The sequence below is a fragment of the Diachasma alloeum genome, unplaced genomic scaffold (genome assembly GCF_001412515.2).
Source record: "Diachasma alloeum isolate Michigan unplaced genomic scaffold, Dall2.0 Dall_scaffold_00691, whole genome shotgun sequence".
Classification (NCBI taxonomy): Eukaryota; Metazoa; Arthropoda; class Insecta; order Hymenoptera; family Braconidae; genus Diachasma; species Diachasma alloeum.
This window is the reverse complement of record NW_021680823.1, coordinates 16,532-24,753: the sequence shown is the minus strand read 5'-3', so window position 1 is coordinate 24,753 and position 8,222 is coordinate 16,532.

The window sequence follows — 8,222 nt, the reverse complement described above, 5'->3', positions numbered from 1 at the left end:
AATGATCATAAGCAACAACAAAGACCAAACGGAATAGTTTCAGATTATTTTTTCTTAATTCACGATCATTCCACCCTTGAAAATCACAAAAGATCAAGAAACAATCACAAAGTAGGTAAATCGTAAGGGTCAATCAGGATAACTCGGCCGTGACCTAGTGACCTGTTTGACCCTTGTGAACCTACTTGCTTTTTTTGTTTAAACTTTATGACCGTTGGAGCCTTGTAATTGTACCGCCTGGCGTCCCCCGTTGACCCTCTTATTAGTTTCACCCTCCAGATTGCAGGATTGCTTCCGTTGTTTGACCCTTGCGACGTTTGACCCTAAGAAGGCATAACCCTTGCGATGTTTAACCTTCGCGAGGATAACCCTCGTGATCGTTTGATCTTAACGATTTCCGGCCGATGTGCCTCTCACTTTTGACCCTTGTGACTTTTTAGCTTAGCTTCCTTGTAAAGAGCTTTCCGACACTTTTTGACATTTTTGACGCCCCAGAGGTAAATTACGGGTATTTGACAATGTCACGTCATAAACTTCCATCTGTGAGATATGCCCAACCCTGGAGCTGGCGTTGGTAGATGCAGAATCAACGTTCAATCTGCGGAGAAATTCGATTTTGCCGAGTCGACTTTCCCAGCGGCAGAAACCAAGATCTGAGCCCTCGGCCTCGGCTGAAAATTTAATTTATTCATTTGGGCATATCTGGCCCCTCCGAGTGTTTCATTGGCTTTGAAATCATTAGAAAATACGAAATCAACGTTCACTTCGCGAAAAAATTCGACTTTGGTGGAGGTCAACTCTCCTCCGGAAAAAATGGAAGATGTGAGCCTTTGGTCCCGGGTGAAAAAAAAAACATTCATATTTGAGTCACTCAGTCAGTGAAGCCTCGTTTCATGCACGGTGCGCATGGGAGAATCTGAACAGTAAAACGCTGCCTTACGTTGAATGAATTGAATTCTCGATTGACACGCGTTGGTTTCATGTCTTCATCTCAATTAGGGGGACAGAAAAAAATTTTTACCCGGGACCGAGTGGTCTTATCTTGGATTTTGCCGCTGGGAAAGTCTACCCGTGCGGAATTACGTCAATTATTATTTAATCAACGCATGCAAACGGTGGAATGAGGGTGGCTAGAATAGATTCTGCAATCCCCTCCCCGTGTTGGATTAAAATTTTCACCTTCCGCGTACATGCCTTCCCCCGCCGCCCCCTCGTATAATCACACTTTTCGGAATTTTGCTTGCAAAATTCAACCATTTTTAAACAATTTAATCAATGCATGCAAACAGTGGGATGAAGGTGGCTAAAATAGATTCTGCAATCCCCTCCCGTTGTAGGGCGATAATTTCACCCCTTCGCATACATTATCACCCTCCACCCAAAATGCCGGTCGAAATAGGCGTGCGCGGAGGAATATGACTCAAGGCTGAAGTGCTTGCGCGAGTAAGAGTGAGGTCGGTTGGGTAATGAGAGGGGGCTGACTCGGGCCGAGACCCGAGGTTACTTTTTTGGTAAGAGTCACTATTGGCCAGTATTCTGAAGCCATTGGGGACTCTTAGGGAGCCAGACACCACTGTCACAATGAATCCCCCTCGCCAAGATCCAAATATCATCATTCTTGAAGGATTACAAGGATTCATTTGGAAGCTGTTAAGAGAGGAGGATGGAACAAGGTAAATAAAAGAATTTTACATTTAATGTTTCACCATTGCAACTTTTTTAACATTGTCTTTGCCACTTCTCAATTTTTTTATAGATGAATTTATTTTAAATTCAATTTTTTCAAGTCAGGATTTTTTTTCAAATTNTATTCTGAAGCCGTTGGGGACTCTTAGGGAGCCAGACACCACTGTCACAATGAATCCCCCTCGCTATGATCCAAATATCATCATTCTGGAAGGATTACAAGGATTCATTTGGAAGCTGTTAAGAGAGGAGGATGGAACAAGGTAAGTAAAAGAATTTTACATTTAATGTTTCACCATTGCAACTATTTTAACATTGTCTTTGCCACTTCTCAATTTGTTTATAGATTAATTTATTTTAAATTTTTTTTCGGGTCAGGATTTTTTTTCAAATACTTATACCTGTTTTGAATAAAGAAAGTTCTCTTGCACTTCTCTCATAACAATGATATTTATCAAGATATATAATTTTTAAAAATAACACTGATGCTTATTATTGGAGAGAAAAATACAATAAAAATTACCGGCAAAAAACCGAAACATTTCGAAACGTCATCTGCGAGCGAAGTCAAATTCTATAAAAGTGTGAGTTGGAACGTAAATTCTACTATCTGTTCCGTAATAATTAACCACCCGTCTGATGATTTACCGGTGTGGGGACAACAAGTCGTTCCATAATTTTTCTCCAACAATTGAAAAATGTTGCGGAACGGAACGTAAAAATAACTTCCCAGCTGCCGAATTTTTTATTTTGGAGGCATAATAAGTCGGGAACTTTCTGTAAGATTTTACTTTTTCAGGTAAAATTACGTGGCAATTTCGTACTTTGTTCGGTGATGAACTTGAGAATTCACTGAACTTTTCAGATTTATTCTCTTTCATTCCTATAAAAATTGCCGGAAAACGATACCTCCTTGCGAATTACGTGAATTGTTCCGCAATTTTTTACTGAATATTTTTCTCAGTGTATTACAACGACACGGATTCTTCATTCTTCGTCACATAATTTTCGGCGAAAGAAAAAAAAATGAAACAGAGTCAATTTTTCGTTTTACTCTAATAAGCGATAGCGATGTATCCACCTATTGTAATAGGTATTTTAATAGGTCCCATGGATAAATCTCCGTGTGGATTACCCTCCGTGAGTATCAGAAACGAATGCGGGTTTTGCAGTCAGTACGAATGGCTGGTGGATAAATCTAATAGCAACGTCGAACGATACACACTGCATTTTTGAAGAGCGGGGACATTGCTTCAAATTGCTCCTCCTTTTATAATGGTTCCGAGAATTAAACATTTGATTTCCCTCCATAGGTTCTATCGGTGTTACCGCCGAAAAAATCCTAATCTGCCCAAAAACTCATTAACGTATGAGAGTGCAATAAATTAAGGGGAGACTACTATGAGTATTAAAAGTCGCAGACTATTGAAATGAGATTTTTCATGCATTGAAGATCGATTACATATGTCTAAAAACGCTTAATTAGTGCAAAAAATTTAATTGTTTATTGTTCGTCTGCCCCGCAGGCGCTTAAAAAGTTAAAACTACTCCAGGTGAAAAATGCTACATGAATAGTCGGTAATTAATGCAATTGCTGTAATTAATGCTCTCATTTTATGTTGCAGCTCGTATGAGAATCAGGAGATTTTGTGCGAAGTAAAAATGGGGGGAAGAATATAAGAATAGAAATAAATTATAACCTTTTTTTATCCCTGTACAAGTATTAACAATAAAATTCTCTCTAAGTAAACTATGTACAAGAACAAATACTAAGATTTCTATCACCTTAATTGTTGCAATAAATAACCCGACATGTATAAATACGAGGCAGAGACGCAAGTTATTATCGGAATTGTAATTAACAAAACTGGAATGTAAGGGAATACTGCGAAAACTAAATGAAATTTCGATTGTACTTTAAAAAATTATCTCACTCATTTCCAAAAAATTGTAAACGCATTTTGAAAAATTTTGAAAATCAAATCCTTTTGAAAAAGATCTGGAAAAATATTTTAAAATGTCTTCAAATGCTCTGCAAAATGAAAATTACTTGATATTTTACATGTATGAAAAAAAGCAATAAAGAAAAAAAAATTTTTTTTGGCATCAAGTTAATTAAAAATTATGCAACCTTTTAATGATGATATTTGCTCCCGAATGGAAACATTGTAATTGTTCAAATGTAAATTTGGATTTTTCGTGGTATATCAACCCATTATGATCCAAAAACTCTGAAAATGTAATTTTTTGACCGTGTCCGTACGTATATATGTGCGTACATATGTAAGCAAAATTGTCTTGGATTATTCGCTAATGAATCGATGGAATAATTTTCTATTCCTCAAATATAGGTTTTGTTGAGCCCTATCAATCTGTGTTAATTACAGATTAGTAGCTAAAGCGAAAATGTTCATAATTGATTGAATGATAGCTTAAAAAATTTGTTTGGATGTCCTTTTGACCGAGTTCGCACATGAAGGCGATAGCCATACTCGTTATTTGGATTGATTTGAAAATTTACAAATTTTTTTTTTAATGAGGATTCCGGGTATATCTTTGGATATTATGCTTAAAATGAATTCAATTATAGTTTAAAATGTTTGTTTTAAAGCCATTAATTCGAAGTTGCTAGATGATTACAATAGCTACATTGGCTGATTTGATTTTCATGATTGTTGAAAATTTCGAATTTTTCATGAATTTCCCGGAAAGTGAGCTTTCTGATGGTTTCTTCCAATGTGATGTTTCAAATTCATTCAAGTATGTATAAATACAATTTTTTTAATAACATGTCGAAGAGCTGAGGGGGGAGATAGAACCGTAAGAAAAGACAATCAGTTGTACAGAAGAAAGGGATAAGAAGAATAATGACGATGATAACATTGATTCAAGTTGAAAAGCGGACAAAATAAGTTTAAAAAAAACTTATTTAATTTAATAAAATGAGATACACAATGAATTAAACGTGATAAAAGAAAATTATGTACAAAATAACCATTTGGAAGAGTATTGCTAATTTATTAGCAAAAATAACTATACTATATGTACTACAAGAGCAATTTTTAACTTGTTTAAAATAGATATTGTTCTATTGAAAAATTTCCCCAGCGGCATAACTCGCGACTTTTGAAACTCTCATAGTAGTCTCCCCTTAACGCGCTATAATTCAAATTCACCGCATCAGTGCACGGTAAAAGCATGACGATGGAACTATGCTGGTGATATCTCTACAGTCGGTAATTTACTCAGATGGTAACTGATAATTCAATATCAGTTCGGACAAAACGAAATTTTGTCTTCGTTGATTCTTGCGCGAAAACAAAATTGGTTGTCCATATAAATAATCTTTTTCCAAAAGTCACTTAAATAAGTGTATTCACGTCAATAGGCTGTTTTCATTGATTTCTCCATAGGTGTAATATTGTAAGCTATTATCGTTGTTATGAAATTTTTTTTCTTCTCCATTTGCTCGCACAAAATAATTCTTGAACCGAAAGCGTGTTAGACTATAGATATGCTACATTTTTTAATATTATTGTCATCAGTTCTATCGCCGTTTATGATGCCGAACCTTTCAATATTTTCAATGATCCCTAGTTCAGATTTATATAAACTTGAGAATATGTATCCATCGATAGAAAACAGTGCAGATCATTCATTGAATACACTATTTTGCGTAAAGATGTTATGAGGTTTGGGATTTAATAAATATTCGGAATTCAATTATTGTACAGTTATGAGTATTGTGTGGAATAATCCTAATATATGGAAATGAATTCCTACAAACATTATCCATCATCAAAAATCAATTAAATTCTAAAAACATTCGTCATTCTCTCCATCTTCACTCAATTTTCCATGGACAATTTAGTAATACAGTCCTTATAACGAACAATAGAGGCAATTTTCCTTATAATAATGATATAATACATCACTCATTGGGAATTTCCTAGGTCATCACATTTGTGCGTTTTGATGTGCATATCAACAAGCGATATACAAGTAATAGTTAAAGATTTTATAACTAGTCATTACAAATAAATCACTCAGCACTGATATCTCAGATACGATATAATAGTCTCGTGTAATGATAAATGTTATAATAGTAACCAGCTGTGGAGAAGATTACAATCAAATACTTGCACCCTTTACATTTTTTTTGTTTTTTTTAGATGCTAGGGAATTTTTAGTTTCGTCAAGTTTGCGGCATTTGATGATAGCAAAGTGGCGGTCGTGGGGGTCACCCTTTCTGAATGGCAGTAGTGGGGGAATGCTGCCTGTGTAGTGCGTAGGTGTATGAAAATAACGTACTGAATAATTCCTGGCCTTTAAATGTTTATTCATTTTTATACGAACTACTTTGTTGAGTGATTGAATATCGCAAAAAATTGATTACATGTAGGCAATGACTTCCACGGAAGGGGTAAGCATTTTCTGTACAAATCAACTATAAAAACTGAGATGTCTGACGTCTTCTAGGTTAGTGTTGATTATCTTAAATAAAATGTTGAATGCTCATAAGTTGAAAACAATGTAATCATGATATTTATCTGTTATTTCCTTAGTTGGATTCTGGAGAGCCCACTAGAATGTCCACTAGAATTCTCTAAATCCCACAATTTTGTCCAACAACGAAGTCATACCATGGGTAACATGTGACAGAATAAAATCTCTTGATCATCTGGCAACGGTCATAGAATTACTGAATAAGTTGCTTTTTTTATGAATCATTTTTTGTTCCGTAATTGTATAATTTGTGACATGCAATGTGTGTAATAAAAAAAACATGAAAACCGAAAATTCTGTTAATGGTCGTCTCTTGAATGATAACAATATTATATTATTATGATAATATCATAACCTTTGGTGTTATTTGATAACAAAAACAAGAGACCATATGCCTTATTCCGAACTCTTTCTGCATTTGTACCGATCTTGCAGTTCGGAAATGAACACACCGTTCTCATTTTTACTCCTGCACATTAATTATCTTCCCGAAAAATTATTTTGAATTTCAAACAACATTTAATAACAAATAAAATTCAGAGATAAACTTTTCTACTCACACAATTGTGCGGAGTACTATATGAGTGACTCCCACGACCGCCACGTTGCTAGTGACATATCAATAGAAGCGCCAAAATTCAAATATACTCATGGTCCATACGGTGTGCAACGAGACGCTGTCAAAATATCTATATGTCAACGGTGGACGGCTTTGAAAACAAGCATATTTCGTCATAAAGTTTCACAAAGCTCCTTTTTCATAATTAAACATTTCTATCACTATGGTTGGTACAAATTGATAATAGTCTCATAAACGTTCATATCCCATTGAATATGGGACATTCAGTTGTACGCTTCAATAATTTGTTTACTGAAATGGTGTTCTACAAATTTGTCTTCTCACAAAATTTGAAATTGTAAAAGAATAAAAAATTACACATAAGTGGATAAAACAATTTTCCTTCAGTGAGAATATACATTAATATCAATTTTCGAATAATACGTATGTGATTCCGAGTATTCCACCAGAAGGTGAGATTATATTTCCTTTTATGCGTGAATCGACTGCATGATATCGAATTATATCCTGCAAACTCTCTTTGTCATGCTTCAGCCAAATGCAACTGTTCCTACCTGGATGGTTTTTTGGAAGTATGATACGTGGAAGTATTATACTCACTAAAAATAATTGCTTATAATTCTATTCATTTCCAAGATAATCAGCAGTCAATTTTCGAAAAAGGAGAATTTACTTTCAATTTCATCGGAATAGATACCAACTTCAAATCAGTGAGACATTGATAGTCGTGCTATCGCAGTTAAGTGAAAATGTTCTTGCTGCTAATTTAATTAATTTACGGTACTCTACAGGTCGACAAAAAGAGTTATACATGGTATAGAGGTAAGAGGTATATGGTATATGGTAAGAGTTATACATGGTATAAGCAATACAACACCTGAACTCTTCATGATTTTATAATTCTATCGTATCATTATGATAATTGTTCCATCCATCTGAGTTTATACCTTGGACATACTGTGCAAGTATCAATTTCGAATCGAAGAAACTTCATTTAGTCCGAAAAATGTCGGTCTTTAAAAATGTCGGTATATTACCGTCAATATGATATTGCAGGAAGGTACCTTAGGAGCTTTCGTTTCAGTGTATCGCAGAGATGGCATCACTTGTTCTGATTCTCTTGATACCCCGCGGGAAAAGCGGCGTCCCGGTCGAATTGTCGATAAATGAGTCGGGTGCGTGAGTAACTCGGCAGTAGCAGTCCCGCTGTCACAGGGACAGGTTCGGAGGGGTGTTTTTGTCCTCCTTGTACTCAATGTTTACTTTATGTTTTGCAGTTGATTTATTCGTCGACTTTTTAATATTAAGGGATGAAACAAAGACTGTTCAGTGGAGAATTGAATTCCCCATCCATCACGCCCCGTTTCATCCCTTAATCTCTGCAATAAAAAAATTAATATTGCGACGAATGTCACGGCGCTATAAGAAACCCAATGTTTTCTCGGCGCAG